The 24,812-nt window shown below is 51.4% G+C and overlaps 1 long non-coding RNA gene across 3 annotated transcripts; it reads left to right on the top strand.

The window, feature by feature from the left end:
- The first annotated feature begins 445 nt into the window (after positions 1-445).
- On the top strand, positions 446-15,565 carry LOC102549733 (uncharacterized). 3 transcript variants are annotated; one of them, XR_005490082.2, is made up of 6 exons: positions 446-807; positions 2,944-3,076; positions 3,730-9,894; positions 10,732-10,933; positions 12,083-14,999; positions 15,129-15,565. It is a non-coding gene; the product is annotated as an uncharacterized LOC102549733 (long non-coding RNA). The 3 variants fall into 3 exon arrangements; XR_005490081.2 differs by having other exon boundaries at positions 10,732-14,999; XR_005490083.2 differs by lacking the exon at positions 2,944-3,076 and having other exon boundaries at positions 9,714-9,894; positions 10,732-14,999.
- Positions 15,566-24,812: the final 9,247 nt, after the last annotated feature.

The raw sequence follows: 24,812 nt of genomic DNA, 5'->3' as shown, positions 1-24,812 counted from the left end.
GACAATCTGAGAAATAGGTATCAGTCTTTAGGACCTGCCACTTTTCCTGTTAGGTACAAAGCTCCTCCTCCCTCACAGCTCAAATGGTTCAGTGCCTAGGATTCCTCCAAGGCCAGCAAAAATCCAGCCTGGGTCTCTCTCTCTCTCTCTCTCTCTCTCTCTCTCTCTCTCTCTCTCTCTCTCTCACACACACACACACACACACACACACACACACACACACACACACACCTCTCCCTCCTTCCTCCTTTCCTTCTTTCCCTCTTTCTCCCCTCTCTTTCCACATATATTTGTTTGTTTGTGGCAAATGTTTATTTATTGTAGCTACAGATAATAAATAGGGCCATTGTCAGCTAGCTGCCTCACAGACCCGAGGAGGAAGTACATGTCTCTTTTTCCTGGAAACTTAGAACAGAAAGACATAGGTAGAAACAAGAGGCCTTAGCCAAGCCTCACTCAGAGTTGCAAGACCTGGGAGAGTTAATCCTCTCTGGTCTGGAGGCTTCTCTGTTTTTCTTCTAGACTTTGTACTGATTCAGAGGACACGCATGTCCCTGGGATGGCATGGAAACAGGTTCGATTGTGGCTTCATTGAAGACAGTGATAATGTAGGCTTAGGGGGAAGAAGTCACAGCACCTCAGGCCACACCCTGCTCCTCCGCAGCACCTTTGCTCACTATGACTTCATCCTTTCAAGCCCAAACACAGTTCCTTCAGCAGAACAGCTGTTGTGGGTGCCCACTGGCCATGCCTGCTGAGGGGCTGTCATCCTGAGCATTCCAGACAGGGACACGTCCACCACAACAGGTGTGTACCCACTACCACGGGGAGTCCAGCTGGGAGCATGGGGCACGCTGAGCCACGTGGACGCTTCGGTGTCTGCGCGTTGCCACTCACGACGCAGCTGAAATGCTACAGTCGGCTGGAAGCCCTCTTGGGTTTCTCCATCAGGAGAAAGGCAGGAAGGAGTGTGTGCGGTGGCAGTCTCCTGTCACATGATCTGCTCAGTGCCTACTCGTTAAACACATTCTTGAAGTGCATTCATCTAGCTGAAACAGCCATGCATTCTCCTTCCTGGATGGCCGTGTGTGTGTGTGTGTGTGTGTGTGTGTGTGTGTGTGTGTGTGTGTTTGTGTGTGTGTGTTTGTGTGTATGTGTTTGTGTGTGTGTGTGTTTGTGTGTGTGTGTTTGTGTGTATGTGTTTGTGTGTGTGTGTTTGTGTGTGTGTGTTTGTGTGTGTGTGTTTGTGTGTGTGTGTTTGTGTGTGTGTGTGTGTGTGTGTGTGTGTGTGTGTGTGTGTAGGCCAGACAGTGGACAACTTGCAGGAATCTGGTCTCTTCTTCTACCATGTAGGGCCCCTGAGATTGAACTCAGGTCCTCAGGCTTCATGCCAAGCACCTTTACCCACTGAACCATTTCCTCACCCTCTCTATACCTCTTTAACCCACAGGGGCAGCTGGATGAGCCCACTCAGGCCTTGCAAGGTGCCTTAGCGACCATGTCACTTGATTGGACTTTATCTTTGACTCCTGTGCAGGTGTCCCTGGCTTCCGAAGGGAGTCAGATCACAGGTTCTATTCCTGGAGCACACCCCAGAGGTCCCACTACCGCCACCCAATTCATAAAGGCAGAGGTTGAGTGACTGTCAGTTGTGGTTATGAAACAACCCCAAAGGACTCCATGATAAAGGCTTAGTCCTCAGTCTGGGATCCTTCCGGAAGGTGGTGGTACCTTTGAGAGATGGGGCTCCTTCCTTGTCTCAATGCCTGGTCTTGCCTCTCCACAGGCCCAGAGCAAGAAGGCCTGCCTGAAGCCATGGACTAAAACCCTGAGCCCAAAGAAATCTTCCCATCTAAATTATCTCAGGAATTGTACAAGTTTGCTTTCTGTTGCTTTGCCTTTCCCAAAAGCAAGTTGGGGGAAATTTTTTATTTTGTTTATATTTAGACATCGAAGTCCATCACTGAGGGAAGCCATGACAGGAAGTCAAGTGGACACCATTGAGGAAGGCCACTTGTTGGCTTTCTCTCTCTGCCTTGTTCTGCTACTTTTCTTTTTTTTTTTTTTTTTTTTTTTGGTTCTTTTTTTCGGAGCTGGGGACCGAACCCAGGGCCTTGCGCTTCCTAGGCAAGCGCTCTACCACTGAGCTAAATCCCCAGCCCCGTTCTGCTACTTTTCTAATATCAATCACACCCATCTTCCTAGGGATGGCACCGCCCACAGTGGGCTGGGTCCTCCTTATCCATTAATAACCATGAAAATGCCTCACAGAGATACCCACAGGCCAATCTGGTGGAAGCACTTCCTCTCCATTCGGGTTGGTTCCCTCTTCCCAGGGGACTCCAGTTTGTGTCAAGCTGACAAAAATAACCAGTCCAGGCACGGGGCATTTTATCACATGGAGTGCTGACTAACAATGACTGACCAGCTGACTCACTCATGAGCAGGTTCTGGTCTCCTGAGGAATGCTGCTGGCATCCCCTCAGACCTCTCTGTATGAAGCTGTGTGTGTGTGTGTGTGTGTGTGTGTGTGTGTGTGTGTGTGTGTGACGCACAGATCTGCTCCTATTGCTGTATTGCCCATGACTTCGGCCTACAGCTCCCTCTCCGTGTGCCTCAGTGGGTTTTACAGGGAGTGAGGCTCACTCTGTTTGGTTCACTGTGAGAGGCTGAGCTCCAGCGCTGCCCAGACTTCTCTAGCCTGGGAACCGTTTGGCTAAACATGAAAACCTCTGCATTCTGCTGAAGGCTCCAGTTTCCCGTGCCCAGATAACGAGCTGTCAACGCTGTCAGCAGCCGAGGACACCGCCTCTGGCCTTGCCACAATTCGCTTTATGAAACGAGGGAGATATTTTTGTCAAACAAAAATATAATTCTTACTCATATGCCAGCTCAATTGTTCCCAACTTATCCCCATCCCTGTCTTGTTGCCTTTCCTGTCAGCCGCGCCCTTCTGAAGGCTGGATGATGGGAGAGGCAGTGCTGGGCAGGACAAACACTCAACAGACAGTGGGACCCTCCCTTCCCTGCAGAGAGGATCCCCACCTGCTGGTTCTATGCTCATGGCCAAGTGATGGTGAGCACCTCTGTGGGAACCCCTCACTGAGGCCCCCAGACAACCTTTCACAATGGGCTCCTTTTCAGTTCCATGTTTTGTTTGATAGATTTTTAAGTCTTACATCAAGTTTAGGTTTAGAGAAAAGCTGCAGAGAAAAATGCAGAGAATTCCCAACATGACATGCAGCTTACCTTAGGCTGGGGCTGTCTCAGTGAACTCATGACAAAACAAGAAGGGAGGGAGGGAGGGCTTTTTTTGGTTCAGGCTTCAAAGGTGACGAAGGCTGCTGCGACTGAGCTGCACTTTCTCTTATTCAGCTCAGGACTCCAGCACATGCACAGAGCGGTGCCGCTCACATGTGCAGTGGGATAGCCCACATCCATTAACCTGATCTAGAACTTCCTCCACACATTCATCCAAAAGTTTGTCTCCTAGGCGACTCTCGATTCTGTCAGGTTGGTGAGCATCCCAGCATTATTAACTGATGGTGTTGCCCATTGGCACCCTTCGGAATGGTGGAGCATCAGACCAGAGAGCACTGGCCCGGGGAAAGAGCCAAACTCAGTAATCAAAGTATGGTTTCTGTGGAGTAGGGAGCACTTCACACCATCGTAAACTCAGGGCAGCATAAGGCTCTGTGTGTGTCACCATGGTTTCATTTCTCCTCATAGCCTCCCGCGCTGGTGAAGACACTTACTGGACAGGGAACCCACATGGCTGCATCATCATTCCCTAAACACATGGCTTATGCTGGGTTCACTCTTGGTGTTCACTGCTTGGTGGGTTGTTCTGACGAGTGCGTCACTCCCAGCTCTGTCATAGCTTTAAGCAGAAAGGGTGTGCCACCGTCTTGCAGCTCTGTGTGTCTGTCTCCCACCCCGCTGGCACCCAGCCTTTTGTACTTCATGGCAGTCTGCAAAGACAGAGCAGGGATGTCACTCAGGTAAGACCTGCTTCCTATCCTGGGTGGTAAAAAGCTCGTGGCCACATTCATTGCCATATCTCTGGGATCTCTTATCATACAGTCCATGTGTCAACTACCTGTCAGCTCTGTTGATGGAGAAGGAAGTTACAGATGCTGTCGTGGATGAGCAGCAGAGAGAAAGAGGATAAAGGAGGGCTCCTGGAACTGGTTGGAGCAGGTGGTGTTCGGGAGCAAAGAGGAAGCTGCCCCAGAGTCACTGTGGTCCGGGCCAGGAGCTTCCCTTTAAGACAAGAGATTGTCAAAGCACAGTGGTCTTCAGGCAAAGCAACTGAGAATGCACAGTAGGGCCTCTTCTGGCAGTGAGGTGTTTGCTCTTTCTCTCAGGAGCTGGTGAGGGCCAGAGCCAAGAATCATGTCCTGGGTGCTCAGCCCTGAGATGCACTACCAGGACATGGTGTGTGGCTATCTGAGTCTTCTGTCTTTTGGAGTCACTTCCAGATCTTTCGGCCCAGTAAATGATTAATCAGTTAAATAGACACAGGCTCCTTAAAGAAACCGGCTTCCCTTCCTACCTGCCCCAGTTGCTCCTGAATTTACTCTGTCAGTGAGCCAGTTTCTAGGACAAGCCTCACTGGCTTTTATTTTATTTTATTTTATTTTATTGCCAGAGCCTTGTGACCTTGAAGCCAAGCAGTGACATTACTTGTCCTGAAGTTTCCTATGTCTCATCTCCTCTAAGATCTGAGGGAGGGGACCCCTCAGGATCCCTTTGGGACTCTTGGAAGGGGGCAGGATGCTGGTGGCTTCATTTGCCCAGAAGGCAGGGTAAACCAGTGACCCCCACCCCCCCTTTTGCTACCTGGCCGTGTCAGCCCAGATGCCCTGCGGCAGAATCAGATTGAGTTTCCTTGGCTAGCTATGGTCTCTTGTCCATATTTTCATCTGCTCGACTTTCCAAATTTGCTGCGTGCCAGCCCCATGACCTGGATTCACGGAGAACACCTCAAGCCTTTGCTTGGGCCCCTAGGGTCGTTTATTTCAGGGCCAGGTAAGGACTAGGAAAGGACATGCAGCTAAAGACGAGGCCAAGCTATGTAGTATTTTCCGATGTCGAATTTTGTCCTGTGACCTCCTTTTGGTCCCCATCCCTGGTCCTCAAGCTTGCGGCGTGAGAACTCACGGTTCTCTGGGGTCTCCCGAGCACCACCACAGTAAATGGACGGTTTCTGCAGCGTTTGCACTCAGCCAATAGTAGGGCTGCTTTTCTGAGGAAGGAAGGCAGGACTCATACCCAGAATCCTTTGCTGGTTCCTAGCTCTAGGGGCTACAATGAAGCAGATTTCTGGGTTAAAAATATCAGGCAAAACCTCCATTTCTGTGAACGCCGAGAAAAACCTAAAGTTTGCAGGAGAAGGAAGAGTCACTCGTGTCATCAGGAATTCCCAGAGGGGACAGGACCTGACTTTGAAAACTGGGTGGCTTGTCCGGATATTTTGATAACTCTGCCTTCCCCTAAGACGTGTGGCCGTGGGCCAGCCTTCAAGCTTCAGACATGACCTAATCAGGCCCCTGGCCCCTGGGCCTGGTTGGGGGCTTGTTGGTTAGGCTTTAGACTCTTAACCTGTTAGATGAGGTGGGTGATGGATCAGAGTCCTTGGTCCCTAAAGGTGACAGTCAAGAGGCTTCGGTGGGGTGGCTTTGCTGGCCTGAATCCACCCCAACACCTGTGGAATGCTCGTCCTTTGTGTATTTCTCATGCAATAAGTCTCCATGTCACTTCCATACATTTAGGGTCCTCTGCTTTTCCTTGCAAGTGAAAGATACACTTAATCGCACAGAAGCTCCGCAGCCGCTCGTGAGAGCGCAGGCTCTCAGCGAAGCTGTGAGCAGCCAATTATGTACATTCAGGTGCTGTACCAGTGTCTCCCTTGGGTCCAGTGGCTGTGATATGCAGCCTCCCCGATCCCAAGTGATGAAGAATAGGGAGTGCGAAAGCAACGTTCTCACATATAGCTAGTAGCTTCTCTTCACTTATTAATGGCTGGGCTCATGAGCTGTGGCAGTGGGGCTACAAAGCATGGGCAGAGTGGGCATGGGCCTTTGTGCTAGGTTATCTCTCCCTGAGCATTCAATGGTAGCACTAAAGGTCGAGTGGGGTCAGATGGGTTTGGGTCAGAAGTAGGAGAGTAGACCCATCGGCTGGTATCCATCCATCCATCCGAGGGGACTCGCTGTGTACTGGTGAGCATGAAGGAGTTAAAGCCACAGGCACGGCCTTGGTGAGGAAGGGACCTAACACAGGGGAGTAAACAGAAATGTTCTCTGGAAAACTTACATATGAACAACACCGGGCCCGTCACACTTAGGGTCACGATTAGATTGGTAGACATAGCTCCCAGGGTTAGGGTTAGGGTTAGGCCATGTGGCTGACATTTGACTGTTCCCTGCCTCATCCCAGGGAGCCACCACTATGAAACTGAAGTCTGGTGGTGTGATGTAATAAGGAAAGGTCCTTTTGTGAGGCTGATTGGAACATCGGCAGCCATGGAGGGGTTGGGGTGGTTGCAGGTCCTCCACCCATGAATATTTATTTATTTGGAGCTGTCGTCACCCACCTCGCCCATCTCCGGGTCTGACCTAACATCCTCATAACCACCAGATAAAATCTTTTGGAACCCTAGCTCCCCCCCACCTAAAGGCCAGTGGTCCTCAGGCAGCCCCTGAGCCCCACAGCTAAGATGGCCCGGCATCGGCATCGCTGTAAACGACCACCTAATGTGGCCAAGAATGTCTCTGGAGAGCGTTGATTTACGACAACTTTCTTTATTGTGTTTCAGAAAGGCTTCATGACGCCGCCGCCTCATTGGAACATGGGACTTGGCAAAGTCGGAGACCATGTCTCTGGGCCCTGTCACTCACGTTCAGCTCTGGAACGTGCTCTCTTGTCCCCCTTGAGGTGGGAGCTTAGAGGGTAGGATAAAGTGGGGACTGGTGGCACAGAGGGGGCCTGCTTGGCCTCCTTGATTGGCGACTTCTGCTTTTCCCCTGGGGAAGAGTGGATGATCTTATTAGAATGTCGTAACGCAAACCGTATATGCCGTGTGTGAAATCCCCCATGACAAAGCTTCCACAACAGACTTATCCTTGTGACCAGACAGGACTGATCTGCTGTTGATTTTCTTTCTATTAAGCAAAGACGATTTCGCTTCTAGAATTTTTTTTTCTTTTAAATCTAAGAGCACTGGACTTAGACTCCAAAGCCTAGGGCTGGGATGAACCCTCACCACCTTGTACCAGTCTGGGCTCAGGTGGTAGAATCTTCTGTCTCTATCTCGGCCTCCACAAACGGCCATTTATCTGCTTAACACTTCCCGTTTTCTGAAGACCCAGGTTGTGTACTCTTAGGCTTCACAGTTCCCTGTCCCGCCTGGCAAGAGAGGTTCCAAAACCCGAAACCAACCTCTTTTCCTGGACTGCCTGATACAGACCATGCCCTTGGAACAAGTGGGTCCCTTCAACCATCTGGTCTCAGAGACCCACAACCAACAAAGCCAAGGCTCGGGCTCCACACCCTGTGTGAACTTTCCTGACTCTGGCTGATACTTCAGAGTTTATTTTAGTGACACCCCTTCCAGGAAGCCTTCCTGGATGGCCACCTCTGTTCCCACAGCCTCTCTGTTAATCCAGATCGATCAGCTTTATCGGCACAGCTCAGGGAAATCGTCCCTAAATGTCACACTTCTGCTAGATTACAGCTTCCCAAAGGTAGACTCGGGGTCTCAGGCTCCCTTGTTTGCTCAGCAATGATTGCACAGGTTCCAGCTCCGTGGCATTCAGATCTCGGCTCTGCTCACCTGTGTGGTCTGAGCTCATGGCATATGGATGACGTGCCACCTGTGGCTACCAAAGGAAAGAATGAACAGCGGATTGACTGCTTAGATGCTGTGTGAGTGGGCAAGACACTTCACCTTCCTGAGGCTCCCTCCCCCTCTAGCTAGCGCTGGTAATGGTGGTGTTGCTTTCACAGGGTCATTCTGAGGGATAAGGGATGAGGCAGGGAACAGTCAAATGTCAGCCACATGGCCTCAGCTGCTTGCACGTGAATCTAAGCCTGACCCCGAAGGCCTGGGATAAATTCCCAGTGGGCCTCGAGGTTGTCTATCTGAGCTCAGTGCTCCCTCACCCTCCTGGGTGGTCCATGGGAAAGGGTTAACAAATCCATGCTCCTTCTCTTCGGTCAGAAGCTGGTGACCTCTGGGGGTCACCTCTGACTGCTGGGTCATCCGAGGCATTGTGTAGGGACTCTTGATGGCTGGATAGCTCCACTGAGTCTTCAGGGCCCAGCTGGCCAACGCTGCCAAGGTCACGGTTCCCTTTGCCTGAATGGCTCTTTCTTCAAATAGAGGCAGTCCCTTTGGAAGCTATGGGCAGCTGAGTCAGCCAGCTGCCTGAGGCCTCTCGGGTCCCTTTGAGCCCTAAGACGTGAGCAGGTCAGCATGAAGGAGAGATAGGTTCCCTGTGGTGCTTTCGCCCTGTGGCATCATGACTGGGCGACCGGCTTCATCTAAGTGCCTCTGCGAATGGGAAAAGCCAAGCCACTGTGAAACAGGTTGGGAGCATGACACTTTGCTGAGAAGTCATGCCACTCCGTAGTCATGAGCTACTTAATACGGGACATAAGAGAAAAAAGTCTGGCATGGGGCACAATTACTGTAGTGTTTGCCCAGCCTATGTGAAGCCCCAGGTTCAATTTCTGGTACAGGAAAAAAAATCATAACAAAGAAACACAGGGTGTGCGGCACACAGCTGTGGAGGCTATGCTGGGTGCAGACCCTCTGTGCTGGTAGAGCAACCCCGAGGCCCAGGTCTCCATGACTCCTTGCATGTGGAGCTTCTGCATGGCAGGGTTAACCCTTTGTCCTACATAACTGGAAATCTAGGGCAGCGGGAAGAAGAAAGGGCTCTCACATGACATAGAATACATCATGTCTGTGTATGTGATGAGAAGGAAACATCTGGGATCTAGGTCAAGGGTCTAATGCTGCTTGTCTTGGCCAGGGTCTCCAGGGTGCAGCTTCTATGTTCTACAGCTGCTCATTGGAGCAGCCTCCTCTTCCTCCTCCTCCTCCTCCTCTTCTTCCTCCTCACTGCGGCTGCTCTGTCTTCTGGGCAGACCTTGCCCCTCACAGCAGGACCAACCCCCCCACTCCAGGCTTTCCTACTGCAGCTGATCTATCTCACATCACCCTGGTCACAGTCGACAGACACGTTCTGTTCATTTGCAGTAATCAATTTACAAGTGTCCTCCACCAGACAGGGGCTCAGCCCCACAGAGGGCAGAGGTCCCGTGTGTGATTTTGCTGTCCGTTTTCTCTCCAACCCCCCGCTGGGTGGGTGGAGGCGAAGGTACCTGACCGGACGTCTAACTGAAGAGTGGATGTGTGGATAGCGGATGGACGGAAGCTGGGCAGACAGAGAGCTGGGTAGACGATAAATGGACAGTGGGGTGAGGGGTGGATGCATGGATGCATGCGTGCATGCATGCATGCATGGGTGCATGGGTGCATGGGTGCGTGGCAAGTGGATGAATGGAAGGATGAGTAGATAGATTGACAGACAGGAGAAAAACAGATGGAAGATGGATAGGTGGAGAGATGGACGGGTGGATGGATAGTACACATTTACCCTTAACGAGCAAACTGTCCACTTGAAATTCAGTATCTGTTTTAGATGTACAGATGACCAACATGTAACTCAAGAGATTTTGTGTCACCGGATCCTGTTCCCAGTGCTGGGAGGCCTAGTTCCATGAGAGGAGGAAGGAGATTATAGCTGACTGGGATAAATGAAGGCCTAGCACTGTCCCTACGGGGAGTGGTTATGTGTGTCCCCTCCCACACCCATGAAGCAGGTAATGTGCTATCTAAAAACTAGAGGAGGGGTTGGGGATTTAGCTCAGCGGTAGAGCGCTTGCCTAGCGAGCGCAAGGCCCTGGGGTTCAGTCCCCAGCTCCGAAAAAAAGAACAAAAAAAAAAAAAAGACTAGAGGACACCTCTGCCCACAGGGAGCACCTATACTATAGGGAGCATCTCTACCCACAGGGAGCACCTCTGCCACAAGGAGCACCTCTGCCTACAAGGAACATCTCACTGGTCTCCCAGAGTGTGGAGGAGGAAATGGGAATGGACCCCACACCTATCCTGGCACGGGGGAGTAGTGGTGGTTGCCCTTTTTTTTCCTAGCAGAGAAAGTATAAAGGAAGCAGGCATCGTGCAAGGCTTGGCAGCTCCCAGAGCTGTGGTTCCTCTGAAGGGGCAGACTTTGGGGTTAACAGCAGGTGGAAAACTCTGCCCTCCCCTCCCGCCAACAGCTTTGTTAGTGCTGTTGTCTCCCAGATGCAGAAAGAAAGGGCAACCACCTGAGCCTGCCTGAGCATCAGAGGAGGGGATGGCCAGGTCAGGGGCTTGGGCTGGAGAAAGGTCGTCAGATCCAAGGGGAAAGGTTACGAGCTACAGAAATGGCCCAGCTACAACTGTAGGCACAGAATGCTATTTCTAAACAGATGCAGGACATTTTCAGAGGGAAAATATCTGCTGACCTAATTCTGAGTGTAATGGAATATAGCTACCCTACGTAACACGGAGGGAGAACCTGCGCATGCGTGTGGGTAAGACCTGTTTCCCTGCGCATGCGTATGTGGGTAAGTCCTGCTCTCCTAAGACTTTTTTTTTTTTTTTTTTTTTGAAAGGGTAACTTTCTAGAGGCAGAATCAGAACTGCATGCCTGCAGCACAGGGCAAGTCACACAGACCAGGGAGAGGCTCCAGCATGGTGGAAAAACACGGGGAGGACAGGCTACAGTGCCAGGCATACAATAAAGAGAGGTGTGGACTGCGGCCAAGCAGAGGACCCAGAGCCAAGGACAGAGCATAGAGCTACAGCCAGTTCCAGGTGCCATGGAGGGAAGACAGGTCCGGGTGGCTGTTTGGACTCAGATTGTATATTGTAATGATTAGCTGAGATTTCTTTCAAGCTATTGTTCTCCCCACCCCCCACCCCCCAGCAAACAAAGAGAACCATCCAGCCAGTGCCTCCCTCTGCTCCCACTAACTAAAGCCCACATTGTGTAGCTATGGCTACCTCTGCTATGATCCGCAGCTCTCCCGGAGATGGCAGCGGTGGGGGTCAGGATGCGGCATCTGGGCCCTCATCCTACTTCCAGTGGGGCTAACTCTTCACTTCGAGAAATATAAGATATTATTATTATAAAATAATAATAAGATAAAACATTCTTTTGCTTTGGGTCTAAAAATGCCACAGAAAAAAAGGAGGAGGGAAGAACGAACGTAGGATGCTAACGACTTTACCTCCCTCCCACCAGTGTCCAAGTCTGCGCGACGCCAGCTTTACCATTTTCCCTCTCATGTTGTGCTCTATCGGAGGAACACAGCCTGCTTTCTTCTGCATTGTACTGTGTAGATATCTGGCCTGTTCATGCTTAAGTTCATGGGAATAGTGTGTTGTATACATGCATGTGTCTCTTGGCACCAGATTCCAGGAGCTTCTGGAGGAGATGTGTTTGTTTGAGGACTTAAAAATGCCAGGGAAGGGTTGGGGATTTAGCTCAGTGGAAGAGCGCTTGCCTAGCAAGCGCAAGGCCCTAGGTTCGGTCCCCAGCTCCGGAAAAAGAAAAGAAAAAAAAAAAAAAGCCAGGGGAATCACTCCACCAGGATTCCCCGCTGGAGAGGGAGGGGTCCCTGTATTTGTGGTTCAGGGGCACTTCTGCACGGCTTTGGATTCCCGTTCCTACCAGGAGTACACTTGTACCTCTCATGACCAGGGGCTCTCTGTAGTCTTGAACTCAGGGAGAGGAAAAGCTCCCATTCTTGAGGGCCAGCTCCTCCAGCCCTGTGCCATCCTATGCTCTGATTTTGCTGCTCTGTGGGTGCTCCATGGTGACTCATCTGTCCCTGGGGGCCCCTTGAAAGATGCTTAGGGGTCTTCCCTGGGCCGGTTCCCTCAGGGCATTCAGGCCTGGGCTGGAGCTGAAACTGGTTCTCTGCTTTGCTCTGTCTTACAACCTGCTGTCCCCTGCTGCAGCCTGGGGACTCACTTTCCAGCCCTGCAACCCACACCCAGAAGTGCGTTCATCTTGTAGCAGGCACGCGCTGTGGAGATGTGAACAAACCCACCAGTGGGTGAGTGGCTGCTGGGATCGTTAAAGCTCAGCTTTAGGGACTTTTTTTTTTTTTTGCCTCATTCATTATTAAATCCCCTCGAAAAAATGACCAAGGTCGTTTATTTGCATAACTAAAGGGAGACAATGATTAAGCCTGAGACAGTACACACACACACCTCACACCCCTTATGACCTGGTGGGACCTGACCAAGTCTTCACGTGCTAATCCTCCTGACCCAACAGGAACAAGGCTCAGGCCCGCAGAGCAGGCACTGTGTGGACAATTTCCCCTCATGACTGTGTGGTTGGCTGGAAACTTCTGCGGCCAGCATCAATGAGAGCATTCACATGGCAAGCGGAGGAAAATTCCAACTCAAAACTCAAAGTACGAGGCCTGATAAATGTGTGCTGTTTTCACAGCATTCTGATGTGAAGAGAGTTATGTTGAACTCCCGGGGGTCAGGTGTATATGAATAATCTCCTACCATGCCATTTACACAATTAATTCCCAAAGTCAGACACACTCAAAAGATAGGGTTTTAGTTTATTTTTTTAAATAAAAGGTAGGATTCTTTTATTGGTGTTATTTTACATCCTCATTGGTCTTAATTTAAAAACTCCTAAGACATTAATGAAGATCACGGGCTACCCAGCAAACTTTTTATTGGCTGCATACTATTCCACTGGGCGGGTGACTCAGGATTTATTTCACTGGTTCCCAGGTGTTGCTAGCCATCTGAAAGCTGTTTTCCAGGTCTCAGCCACAAGGAACAGGGCTGCAAGTTACTGAATTGCATAGACTTTGATACCCCCTGCGAGGGGTTAGTTCATCAAAAGGCGCATGTACTTTGTATTTTAGTAGGTGTGGCTTGGTCGATGCAGTAAGTCACACGTCTTGCTTTTTGCTGTTACTTTCTTTTGTTCTTTTGCACTCCCCCTCCCCAGGCTGCCAAGAAGCTGGGTGCCTCCCAGTGTAGAACGGCCCCTGGCTAATTGCTCCCTGCTGATGTCCTCTTGCAGGGCAGTGCTTTGTGTGTTGTGCATGGAGGTAGCCGAGGACAGTGACTGTTCTATTGCCCAGCAAAAGCAACTGCAAACTGTAAACACCATTTCCCACTGGTTCTCCTCAGCCCCCTGGGGTCTTAGCATCTCTTAGATGGGTGCAGGGGCTGAGGTGCTCCACCAGCCTTTCTCCATTCCCATAACCTACCTGCCCCCACACTGCCAGCTGGTAGGAACAGAAGGCCTGGGGCCTCTGGCAGCCAGTCAGTGAGGCTCAACATTTGCTAAAGCCCAGGGCCTGTTTGCTTAGGCCTCTGGGGTTAAGGTGCACGTGTGCATGTGAGATCCACTCTCACCGGCTCGTGCACATGTGCACACATGTGCGTGCGGCAGCTGCCGTCCGTGTGACTGACCTCCTTCCTCGGGGTCACCTGGTGCTGTGGCTTCCCGCACCAGGTGGACTCCCTTCAGCTCTGCCACATGCCTCAGCCTTTGGAAGTGATGTGTCCTACATTCCAGGACCTGTGCTAGACACTCTAGGCCTCCTGCCATTCATACACTTTCCCCTTAAATCCCCTTAATGCAAGGGTAAAAAGAAAAAAAATCCTGCTTAGCCTTATTCAAAGCAATCGTGTTTATGCCATTGTAGGTTAGGTGTCCTGATTTAAAATTTACATAAGTACTAAGTACATTTCTATAAACATAAATATGGACACCTGTGAATTTCCATTGGTGTGGCTCTGTTTACTCCCTTTGAACAGTTTAATTCACACACGAAGACATAACCTTCGACAAGAGGGATGGATGGGAATGTACCTCGGTGATCCAGATTGAATTTTTAATTGGGGGTTAAATTACTCCATGAGTCTCTGGCTGTTTGTGTTAGGACCCCCCACCCCCCGCCCAGCTTCACTGCCCATCATTCAGAGTCTGTCTTCTGGGGACTCTGGAAGGCACAGCGTCTGAGCAAAGTCACTCCACTGTGCAGTGGACCCCGGGAACTGATTTACACCTACACATGTTCACGTGCCTATGAGTTCTGTAACACTATGCTCAATCACTAGGACTTACGGGCATAAGAACACATGTACATACAAGATCACATGCTTTATGGTCTTAACACACATCCATGTACCGTGTGTCTACCTGTCCGTCCTTCTGCTCCTCAGCATGACCACGTGCCAGCCAGTGATGGCATTGCCTCAGAAGCACTCCTCATCTTCACTTTAAAGGTGATTGTTCTAGGGGATCTGGAAGGATGCACAGGAAGACGCCATTACATCAGAACAAGCAGGTGTGGCTTAGCACTCTGAAACGTGCTTCCTGGTTCCTGTATCACAGACGCTTCTGTGGGAGCCTCGGCCTCCCTTCTCCTTGAGCAACATCCTCCCTTGAGACTGGGTGGCCTGTGCAGGGGTCAAGCCCAGAACCTCTCCCTTTTTGGTAGAAAGGGAGGGACTGGAAGTTTGGAGAAGAAGAGAAAAAGAGGAGGAGGAGGAGGAGAGGGAAGGAGGGAAAGAGAAAAGAGGGAAGGGGAAGGCAAGGAGGCAGATGCCCAGACAGATGGACTGGGCCCTGGGCTCTGCACTCCTAACTAATTTCCCTCCCCCAGTCCCAAGGCAGGTCTCTGAATGAGACCAGCCTGAGCATCTGGGGTGCCTCCAGGATGAAGCTAATAAGTCTGGCTTCGAAGAGGTCCCTGCTTCCCCACAGGCAGTAGGATGCTGGAAGGTTCCTGGGAAGCCAAACAGCAGCCTGTCTTTGTCTGACGCTGGGGGAAATCTTTTCTCATGGCCACAGAGGCAGTGACTCAAAAGGCGGGGTCCAGAGACAAAGGTGAGTGTGCTGTGACCTACTAACCTGGTTGCTGGCCTCTCGGCCTCACCACGGGGTACTGTCTCCTTCCTCAGCCTTCTTCCTCAGCCCTTAGGGACTGTGTGCTCCTTCAACTTCTGCTGTCCACAGGAGACCTATGAATGCAAGATCACAAGGAGGAGAGGGAAGTTCTTGGCAACACCGTTGAAATGATTGGAGAGAGAGAAGCAGGGCCAGCACAAGGTGGCTAGAAGAAACCTGCCCTACTTTGGCAAGCCAGAACCTTGGAGGCACTCAAGGGCCCACGGTTGGCACCATTGCTAACTGGAGATAGGACCTTGGGCCAGATGTCCTGGGTCTCAAGGCTCCTGGCAAAGTGGACTCTGTTGGAGTTATAGGAATGAGGTCAGGTCAGCTACCTGGAAATTCCTTCCCAAACATCAAGCATTTCTCACCGGCCAGCACCACTGTGAAGTCAAGTCTGGCCGGATGGCAAGGAAGAGGACATAGACAAGAACTTAACCTATAAGATGAGTACGTGATGCCCAGATAAAGGGGAATGGGGCAAATAAAGGGTCTTACACTCATGTCAGACTTACAGCCCAGATTCTAGGGCAAGACACTCTGCTCAGAACCCCTGTGCTCTCTCAATAACTGTGTCAGCAGATCTGTCATTTACTCTCTCCCAGCCACCTCCTCTGTCACAGCCAGATGGAAAAGATGTATAGGTCAGAACTGGGGGAGGGGTGGAGACCTCCGCCTCCTCCCAGCCTACCACCTCCCAGCACTGCACGGGCTTATTCCATGGGCAAGACTGAGAGATTATACCTCGGACTGTTGGTAACTGGCTCAGTCTTTAGTTTCCCCAGAGGGTAGGAGGTGGGGCTAATCATCGCAACACAGTAGACCTGCCTTATTGGCCTTCCTGGTGATCAGCCTCATTTTGAAGTTGTTAGGACAGCCTAGCCTCCAGTCTGTTCATCATCCCAAACGCTGGGCAAACTGGGCAAGCCCTGGGGGCTCTCAGAAGCCTCTATGCTGGAGACTAGAGAGCAAGAGAAAAGGTTATAGCAAAATTGTAACCAAGGACGCTCCCATCTCACTTATCACTTGGCAACTGATAAGAGTTTGTGCGCCACAGGGGAAGAGTAGATTCCTTCCTCCTACCACAGTGGCAGCCTGGTCTGTGCTTGAGGCCCACAGAGTAGGGACCAGTGCTGTGCTGAGGCCCACGCAGTAGGGACCTGTCATCAATGAGACCTGCCTGATCTGGGTTGCAGTCTTTTAACCTATTCTTGTATGAGGTCGTTGAGCAGTAATGGGTTGAGTAGTTTTGCCAAAGTCCTACATTCATAAGCCATAGTTCTGTAGCCAGACCCAAGCGTCTTCCTAGGGCCTGTGATCTGGCCCTGTCCACGGTCTCTGACAGGTCTCCTGTTCATGAGGCTGTTGGAACCCAGAACCCCTAATATGAAAGCAAGGTGCCCTGAGGCCCAGTGCACGTCTGGTATCCTCTATGCAGCACTTGTCCCAGCCCTAGCAGACACCGACCATGCTGGCTTCACATCCAGCCCTCCGGTCAGGACATCACGGGGCCAGCAGAGCAAGCAGTGGTGAAGCCTGCTTTCCATCACTTGTGCCTTTCCTCAGTTCCCCCCATCTGCAAGATTAGGGATAATAGTACTTGACCCATTCATCTTATTGAGCTGTTGACAGACTGACTGACGGACTGTGGTCAACCCACGTATCTTCAGTTTCCACCTCCACAGAGGCAACCAATTACAGATTCGAAATATAAGATGTGGACGGACGTTTTCTGGACATCCTCTTCTAAGCTGTGTGACAGACAACCATTTGCACACTATTTATAAGTGTTAGGCATGCAAAGACCTATGTGGGAGGACTTTGTCGTCTCCTGTGTGTGAAGGCTGCCATTTTCTATCAGGGACTGTCAGTAATTTAGGGTTCCAGAAGTCTGTCCTCTGTGAATGGCAAAGGACTGATGCACATCCCAGCAGTTCCTATTAAGAATGCCTTCAGTATTCGCTGCAACCTTCTGGTCCTCTCTGTCCCTGGGGTCCTTCCTAGCTGTTTAGCTGACAGATTAGGTTTCATATTTTGAACCCCACCGCTGCCCCAGTTCCCAATGTTTCGATTTATTGCTGCTCTTCATGTCAGACCTTCATGCTCCGCCTGACTCACCCCGTCAACCCAACTGGGACCCAGCCTGGGCCGTGCCTCACCTCAGCCCAGATCTTACTTAAACCCATCACCTCTGGGTGGCACTTCCTCATTCCAGCATCCCCTGTATCTGACTCCACGACCTTACCCAGCACCATCAGAGTTCACCACTTTCTTTGCTTTCTGTCTCTGTCCTCCCACCACCGTCCCTACAGAAGTTGAATTCTTCTATGTCCTGCACAGTGTTTAGTCAGGAAGTGGCAAGTTAAAGTGATGTGGAAGCCTCGTTCTCATGAGCCCAGAACACAGCTGTGTACAGAGAGAGAGTGTATACGGAAAGTGGCTCACGATGCCAGAGGGTGGGGAGTCTAGAGTCTGCAGGATGGACCAGCAGCTGCAGACCCAGGACATCTGACCACACAAGTCTACAGCTGCCTGCTGGAGAATTCTCCCAGCTAAGAGAATGGCCATTTGTTCTATGGGGCCTTCTTCAACCATTAGGGGATCTGTATGTTTGGTTGTTTGTTCAGGCATGGTCTCTCTATGTAGTATTATCTGTCCTGGAACTTACTGTGTCGACCAGGTTGGCCAGAAACACAAGAGATCTTCCTGCCTCTGCCTCCCAAGCACTGGAATTTAAGGTGCGAGCCACCAACCATGCCTGGCACTTTCAACCACTGGATGAAGTCTACCCACATTATGAAGGGCAAGTTGAGTTATTTCAGTGTTTGTCCATTTAAATGTTAATCCCATCCCTCAAGTCTACCCCCCCTCTAGCTGACACATAACCTTAACTGTTACCCCTATTAGCTGCACAGCTCACTTCTCATTGCTAAGGAGAATGCAGTGCAAACAAGACTCCTGGCACCCAGAAGCTCACTGTTTACGCAAGGAGCCCATCTCTATTCTGTCTCCTTCAGAAGTTCGAGGCCCTCTCCATCTCTCCTGTTGCATTTGCTCTTCTGATGAAGGTGAGCCCGCTGCTGACCCCACACAGCCCTCTTTCTGGAGATCTGGGCATCTGGCTACCCTAGGGAATGACACTTCCCCCCAACTTCGTCCACTGCTCCTCCTGCTTCTGTGGGCTGGGAATTCTGCCTCCCTCTCGCTAAGAATGACCATGAGAACCAGGCTGAGCTAATTGGCACCCTCTCTGGGCAGTTACAGAATCAATACTAATGATAAGAAGATAGAATCTCTCAGCCTTACAGACTAGAACAGGATTGATGGGGCCAGAGAGGCAACAACGATATTAACTAATATCCTTATACCTATTCCTCTGTTCCTGTGGTTTAAGCTTACCTCTACTTCTTCCAACAAGCCAATCGCACATGTGCATGCACACACACACACAAACACACACACACACACTCACTCACATACACACACTCACATACACACTCACACATTCATACCACTCACACACCACTCACACTCTCTCACACACTCACACACTTATACACACATTCACACATACAACACTCACATACACTCATATATACATTCACATACATACACACCCACACATACTCACATATAATCATACATGCATTCACATACATACACACCCACACATACTCACATATAATCATACATGCATTCACACACACTTACACTCATACTCACATACTCACACACACACTCACACAAGACTCACACACTCTCACATACTCACATACATTCACACACTCACATACACACACTCACACAACACACACACTGTCACACACATTCACACTCACAACACAACACTCACAACACACACACACATTCACACTTGCACACACACACCACCGCTGCCACAACCACAGCCATACGGTGGCACTCAAGATGGAATAAGTATGTCCTCTGGGACATTTCTGGTTGTCATAGATCAGGGGATGCTGATGGTGTCTAGTGGACAGAAACAAAGGGTGCTGTTACTAGCTGTGACATGTGGACAGCTGGCCACCTGCAGGCCTTCCGTGGCCCACATGCTAACAGCGACTGAGTAGTGCTGCTGCAGCCTTCCAGGCGGGGCCATGCCCGCTGCTCAGGGATCTCCTGACAGTGCAGTTGTGGGCTAGATCCCTGCACTGACCCGACTATCCCCATGTCACCTCCACTGTTCAGACCCACCCACTGATAGCCAGATCCATCATTCTCATCTCCTCAGCTCCTGGTTCTAACCAGGAGTGTCTAACTAGAGCCTGATCTGTAGTCTTGATAGTCTCTGAATGTCATGGAAACAGTATCCCCGTCCTCCATCTTGGTAGCATTTCTTTCTCTTGGACCTGACGTGGGTTAGCATATGCTTTTTTATTAAACATAAAGGAGAAGGCCACTCCTCTCCAGCTCTCTGCAGATCCCTGGCATAATTTCCCACTCAGGGCTCTCATTTTCCAGATGTGCTATCAGGGGCTCTTGTTGCTATAGAAAATTCAGAGGTGAGCTAGAAGTGGATGCTGCCTGGTTACCATGGCAATGCCAGCTCCTTCTGCCTCCACAGGAAGGCGGAGTGGTCACAGAGAGGCTGTGAGAGCCTCTGAGAACAGTGGAAGCAAAGTCTTCCCACCTGCTTTCAATACCAGCCTTCGCCCATTTCCCAGGGGTGCCTGTCTACAGCTGACCCACTCTGGCTCAGTACGTGCAGTCCCTCTGTGAGGAAGTGGGGGCCCGAAGTTTGCCCTTTGCATGAGTTGCTAACGTCCTACTGTGTGGCATTTATACTCATTAGTGAGTCAGCCCCTGCACCAGTCTTCAGGATGATGCTGGCAGATAGCCCCCATCCTGTGGGCCAGTTGCCTTAGCTACTGTCAAAGAAAATTACCCATTTTGGAAAGAGCTATTTTCAAGCCAATGTAGGAATCGCTGCTTTGGTTCTTTCTCTGTTGCTAACGAAATACCCAAGACTGAGTAATCTTTAGAGAAAACAAGTAGAATTGGAGACTAGGACCTCAGAACTCAGGCATCAGATGAGGATTCTTCCTGAATCCTAACAAGGGAGGCAGAGCAGCCACACAGGCTCACCTCCCCCTCTCCCTCTCCCCCTCCCCCTCTCCCTCTCCCTCCCCTTCTCCCTCTCCCTCTCCCTCACCCTCTCCCTCTCCCTCTCCCTCTTCCTCTCCTTCTCTCTCCCTCTCCCTCCTCTCCCTCTCCCTCCCCCTCTCCCTCTCCCTCCCCCTCTTCCTCTCCTTCTCTCTCCCTCTCCCTCTCCCTCTCCCTCTCCCTCTCCTCTCCCTCTCCCTGTCCCTCCCCCTCTCCCTCTCCCTCTCCCTCTCCCTCTCCCTCTTCCTCTCCTTCTCTCTCCCTTTTCCTCTCCCTCTCCCTCTCCCTCTTCCTCTCCTTCTCTCTCCCTCCCCCTCCCCCTCCCCCTCTCCCTCTCCCTCCCCTTCTCCCTCTCCCTCTCCCTCACCCTCTCCCTCTCCCTCTCCCTCTTCCTCTCCTTCTCTCTCCCTCTCCCTCTCCCTCTCCCTCTCCCTCCCCCTCTCCCTCTCCCTCCCCCTCTTCCTCTCCTTCTCTCTCCCTCTCCCTCTCCCTCTCCCTCTCCCTCTCCTCTCCCTCTCCCTGTCCCTCCCCCTCTCCCTCCCCCTCTCCCTCTCCCTCTCCCTCTCCTCTCCCTCTCCCTCTCCCTCTTCCTCTCCTTCTCTCTCCCTCCCCCTCCCCCTCTCCCTCTCCCTCTTCCTCTCCTTCTCTCTCCCTCTCCCTCTCCCTCTCCCTGTCCCTCCCCCTCTCCCTCTCCCTCTCCCTCCCCCTCTCCCTCTTCCTCTCCTTCTCTCTCCCTCTCCCTCTCCCTCTCCCTCTCCCTGTCCCTCCCCCTCTCCCTCTCCCTCTCCCTCACCCTCTCCCTCTCCCTCTCCCTCTCCCTCTTCCTCTTCTTCTCTCTCCCTTTTCCTCTCCCTCTCCCTCTCCCTCTCCCTCTCCCTCACCCTCTCCCTCTCCCTCTCCCTCTCCCTCTTCCTCTCCTTCTCTCTCCCTTTTCCTCTCCCTCTCACTTTCCCTCTCCCCCTCTCTCTACCCCCTCTCTCTCTGTCACATTCTCTCTCCCTCCCTCTCCCTCCCCCTCTCCCCCCTCCCTCTCTCATCCATGACAGCACAAGTCTCCCGTCCTCCCAAGCTTGTCCAACTTTAATTACCCCCTTGCGACCTTAACTCCAAATTCAGTCAACACATGACCTTGAAGGTTAGGCCTCCAATCCCTGAGATCTGGGGAGCTAATGAAATCACAGCTTGGCGCTTCTCTTTGTAGACTATCAAAGAGACTGCTGAGCCCCAGGAGGAGTACAGGTGAGCAACTGGGGCGGTTTCAAAGCCTCTGCATCCCCAGGTGGGTTCTGAGCAGATGCTAAGTGAAGAGCGGTTACAGGCGGTTGGCACCTCAGGTGTCACCCAAGACCACTCCATTGGGTCTTCAGCCAGTCTTGTAAAGAGGATGGAACCACTTGTCACAGAGAAGGAAACGAGCTTGTAAAAGACCAAAGAAGGCACCTAAGAGGAGACTGCTGGAGTGGCAGAGCTGAGATTCGCATAGGAAGGTTGTGTTAGTCAGCTTTGAGTGACTACTAAGATACACGATGCCATCAACCTAGAAGGTGGCAAGGTGGCTCTTGAGGGTGGAGGTTTGAGTCTGCAGTCATCTTGTCCCTTGTCCCTTGTCCCTTGTCCCTTGTCCCTTGTCCCTTGTCCCTGGCAGAATCAGGCTGGGAGTGTATGGTGAAAGGAGGAGCTATCACATCATATCTGGAAGCTAAAGCCGAGGGGAAAAATGGGGTCTGGGCCCCAGTATCCCCTTCAAGAGCATGCCTCAGTGATTTCACTTCCTCCCCCTAGGCCACACTTCTTAAGCCTCCACAAACTTCCAGTAATGGCCCAGGCTGGTGAACAATACAATAAGGTATGGGCCTGTCTGGGACATTGGGAATCCAAACTGTAGCAGAGGTCTCACTCTAGAACTTCAGTCTCACATTTTGTGAGGTTTGTGGTGCAGCTATGAGCCAGCCTCTGGGAGGCATCAGGACTATCATTCTCCATTGACATATGAGGACACTTGGGCTCAGAGAGATCAGGTTAGACCCCTCAGGTCAGCAAGTGGTGGAACCGGCGTTTGGAATACTGTCCGCTGCTTTCCAAACTTCACTCACCTGTTTTGAACAGTTTGAGGCTATCTAGTGGTGAGTGGCTACTGCACAGACAGCAAGTCCCTGTGCATTCTAAGCCTGTGCAGAATAAGATGTGAAGAGTCCTGCCAGGCTCTTATGCACTCCAGCTGATTGCTTCTGTGGGAATGCTGGGCCTGCCATGGCATGTGAGTCTTGCAAGTTCTTGATAAGTACAGACAGCTAATGCTACCAGAACAGATGAGAGGGCTCCCCTGCTGGCAGACTTTATTTATCCACAGTGGTAGACCAAGGAGGTTAGTCAGAACTCTTTGGGGCCCTTAAGGGTGTCCCAGCCAAAGTTGATGGAGATCTTATGGTAAGGCTCCAGGCCCTGGTAAAAAGGCCATCAAAGAGATGTACAACAGAGGAGGACCTGTGGCAGGAGAGGACAGTCTGGAGGTGATCAGATCTGCACCTGGCCTGATGCAGAGGTCCCCGGGTGGCACATTTCCCTAGGAATTGAGAACAAGAAAAGACAAAGACAGAAAGGCCCTTAAACTCCCGAGCCTTCTGATGTTGTCCTCTGCTTTGACATTCAAAATGATGTCCCATCTTCCTGTCCTCATGGACTGGTCCCTAGTAGGCCCACAGCATCGCAGCTTCTTTCTCCCCTCAGATGTTTAGATTCCCTCAAGATGAGTTCAAACCTCAGGTGTAATGACCCAGGAGCAATTTGCTTAGCTTCAGGAAGTCTAGTTTTCTCTACGAATCAGACAGAGAACACCTTTCTCTTGACTCTGGGGTTGGGGGTGGGAGTGGGGCTGGGACTGGGGGTTACATGGAGACTAGGGATAAAGACCTGATTAGCCCTTGGCCTATGGCCAGTACTCAGTGTGGCTCTTTCCCATCTACCATGCCTGTCTCCAGAGCCAGTATATGTGTGTGGTCTCCAGACAGCAAGACGCTGAGCTGGTAGCCTCCACAGAGCCCTCCTGCAGGCAGGCCTCAACAGGCATGACTGCCCCTTTCTTCCATGTGGTCCCAGCCCACCCACACTTCTTACCAGCCGGCCTATAATTAGATGGTTTGTCTGGTCTTGGAGAGAGTGCCCATCAGCATCTGGCCTCTGCTTGCTGATGAGACCCTCGCTCCTGTAAGAAGCTAAGCAATGGTGGCTCCTCCCACAGCCCTCTTAGGCCTGGGTGACACAGACAGATCTGTGAGGTATTACAGAGGTAGCTCCCCTCCTGTCATACCAAGGCTTCAGATTTGGCATGGAGGGACAAGAAAGGACTCTGGCGTCTCTGTCCTCTTCCAGGCTACCAAGCCACCAGTTAGGGCTCCTTGACATAGCTGCTGTCATCCCACCGTCTCAGACCATGAGTGGAGTGGACAATGCAGGTGTCAACCAACACAGCACTCATCCTGGCTCAGCTTCTTGCTGGCTGTGTGGCCTTTGACAAGTGACCTCCCTGCCCAAAGTCTCTTTCTGCCTAGTAGTGGGCTGTACTCCAGATGCTCATGAAAATTACCTGGGAGCTGGGCACAGGCACCTGTGTGAGAGGCTTTTCTGTTTGCTCTCTCTCTTGGTTCTGCCCTCACTTCGAGTCGGCCACACTCGTGTCCCTCTCTACCCGGAATGGCATTGTCTTGCATGATTTGCTTAGCAAAGTCCCATTGATTCTGCAAGACCAGCTTAAATGTCGCCTCTGCTGGGAAGCCTCTGCTGGTACCCCCAAGAAATCAAGTACTTTGTGTTCTGTATTCCAATAGTAGTTGGATCATCCAACCACACCGTGTGTTACTATGGTAGCTGCTCCCCATCCCCATCCTTTCTGCTCCCCAACCTCTTGTCCCCACGCCTGGGCTTGGGTTATGAAACCAAGGGAGACTCCACCTCTATTTGTTCTTCCTGGTAACTCACGGAGTGGGTTGTCTGTAATTCTCCCCTGAGTCGATGCTAGCCTGCAAGGAAACAGACAGGTGGTCAGATAAGTGCAGAGATTAAATATTAAAGGAAAAACGCAGAGGTCGGGGAAACTTTGTTCTTTGTCAATATATTGCTTTCTTTGGGCTGGGCTGGATTGAAGGCTCAGGGCTAGAAGGAAGTACAGAGCCTACAGAGAAGCTACCTAGGGAACAGGAGCCCCAGGAGGCCAGATGAGTAACTCCAGCTTGTTTTTCTTAACTTCCTCTGCCCTGGCAGGGGAGATTTAATAAAGCCTCAGGCTGTGAAGGCTTTGGAGGCCCAACAGAAGGGCACGGACAGTTGCAGGAAGGAGTCCTTGACCTAGGCTCTCAGGAACTGGTGACTCGAGCATGCCTCTCCCTAGAGAGGGGACAGGTCCTTGTCTGTAACCAAAGCAGTTCCAGCCAGGAACGTGTCCTAGGACACCTCAGGGCAACGACAAAGGCACTGGTGCTAGGTGAACCTGTCACTACAGATGCTGCTGTGTGCAAATTAAGAACTGGCCACACACCCATTTCCTGGGGCAGCCTGTGTCCTGCCACGCTCACATTCTGCTGGGCTCTGCGAGCTGAGCACCTGCTCAGCACCTGCTTCTCCGAGCCCATT

Source organism: Rattus norvegicus, chromosome 10 (assembly GCF_036323735.1).
Source record: "Rattus norvegicus strain BN/NHsdMcwi chromosome 10, GRCr8, whole genome shotgun sequence".
Lineage (NCBI taxonomy): Eukaryota > Metazoa > Chordata > Mammalia > Rodentia > Muridae > Rattus > Rattus norvegicus.
Note: the sequence above shows the minus strand (reverse complement) of the source record. Positions and strands in the feature narration are given on the sequence as shown.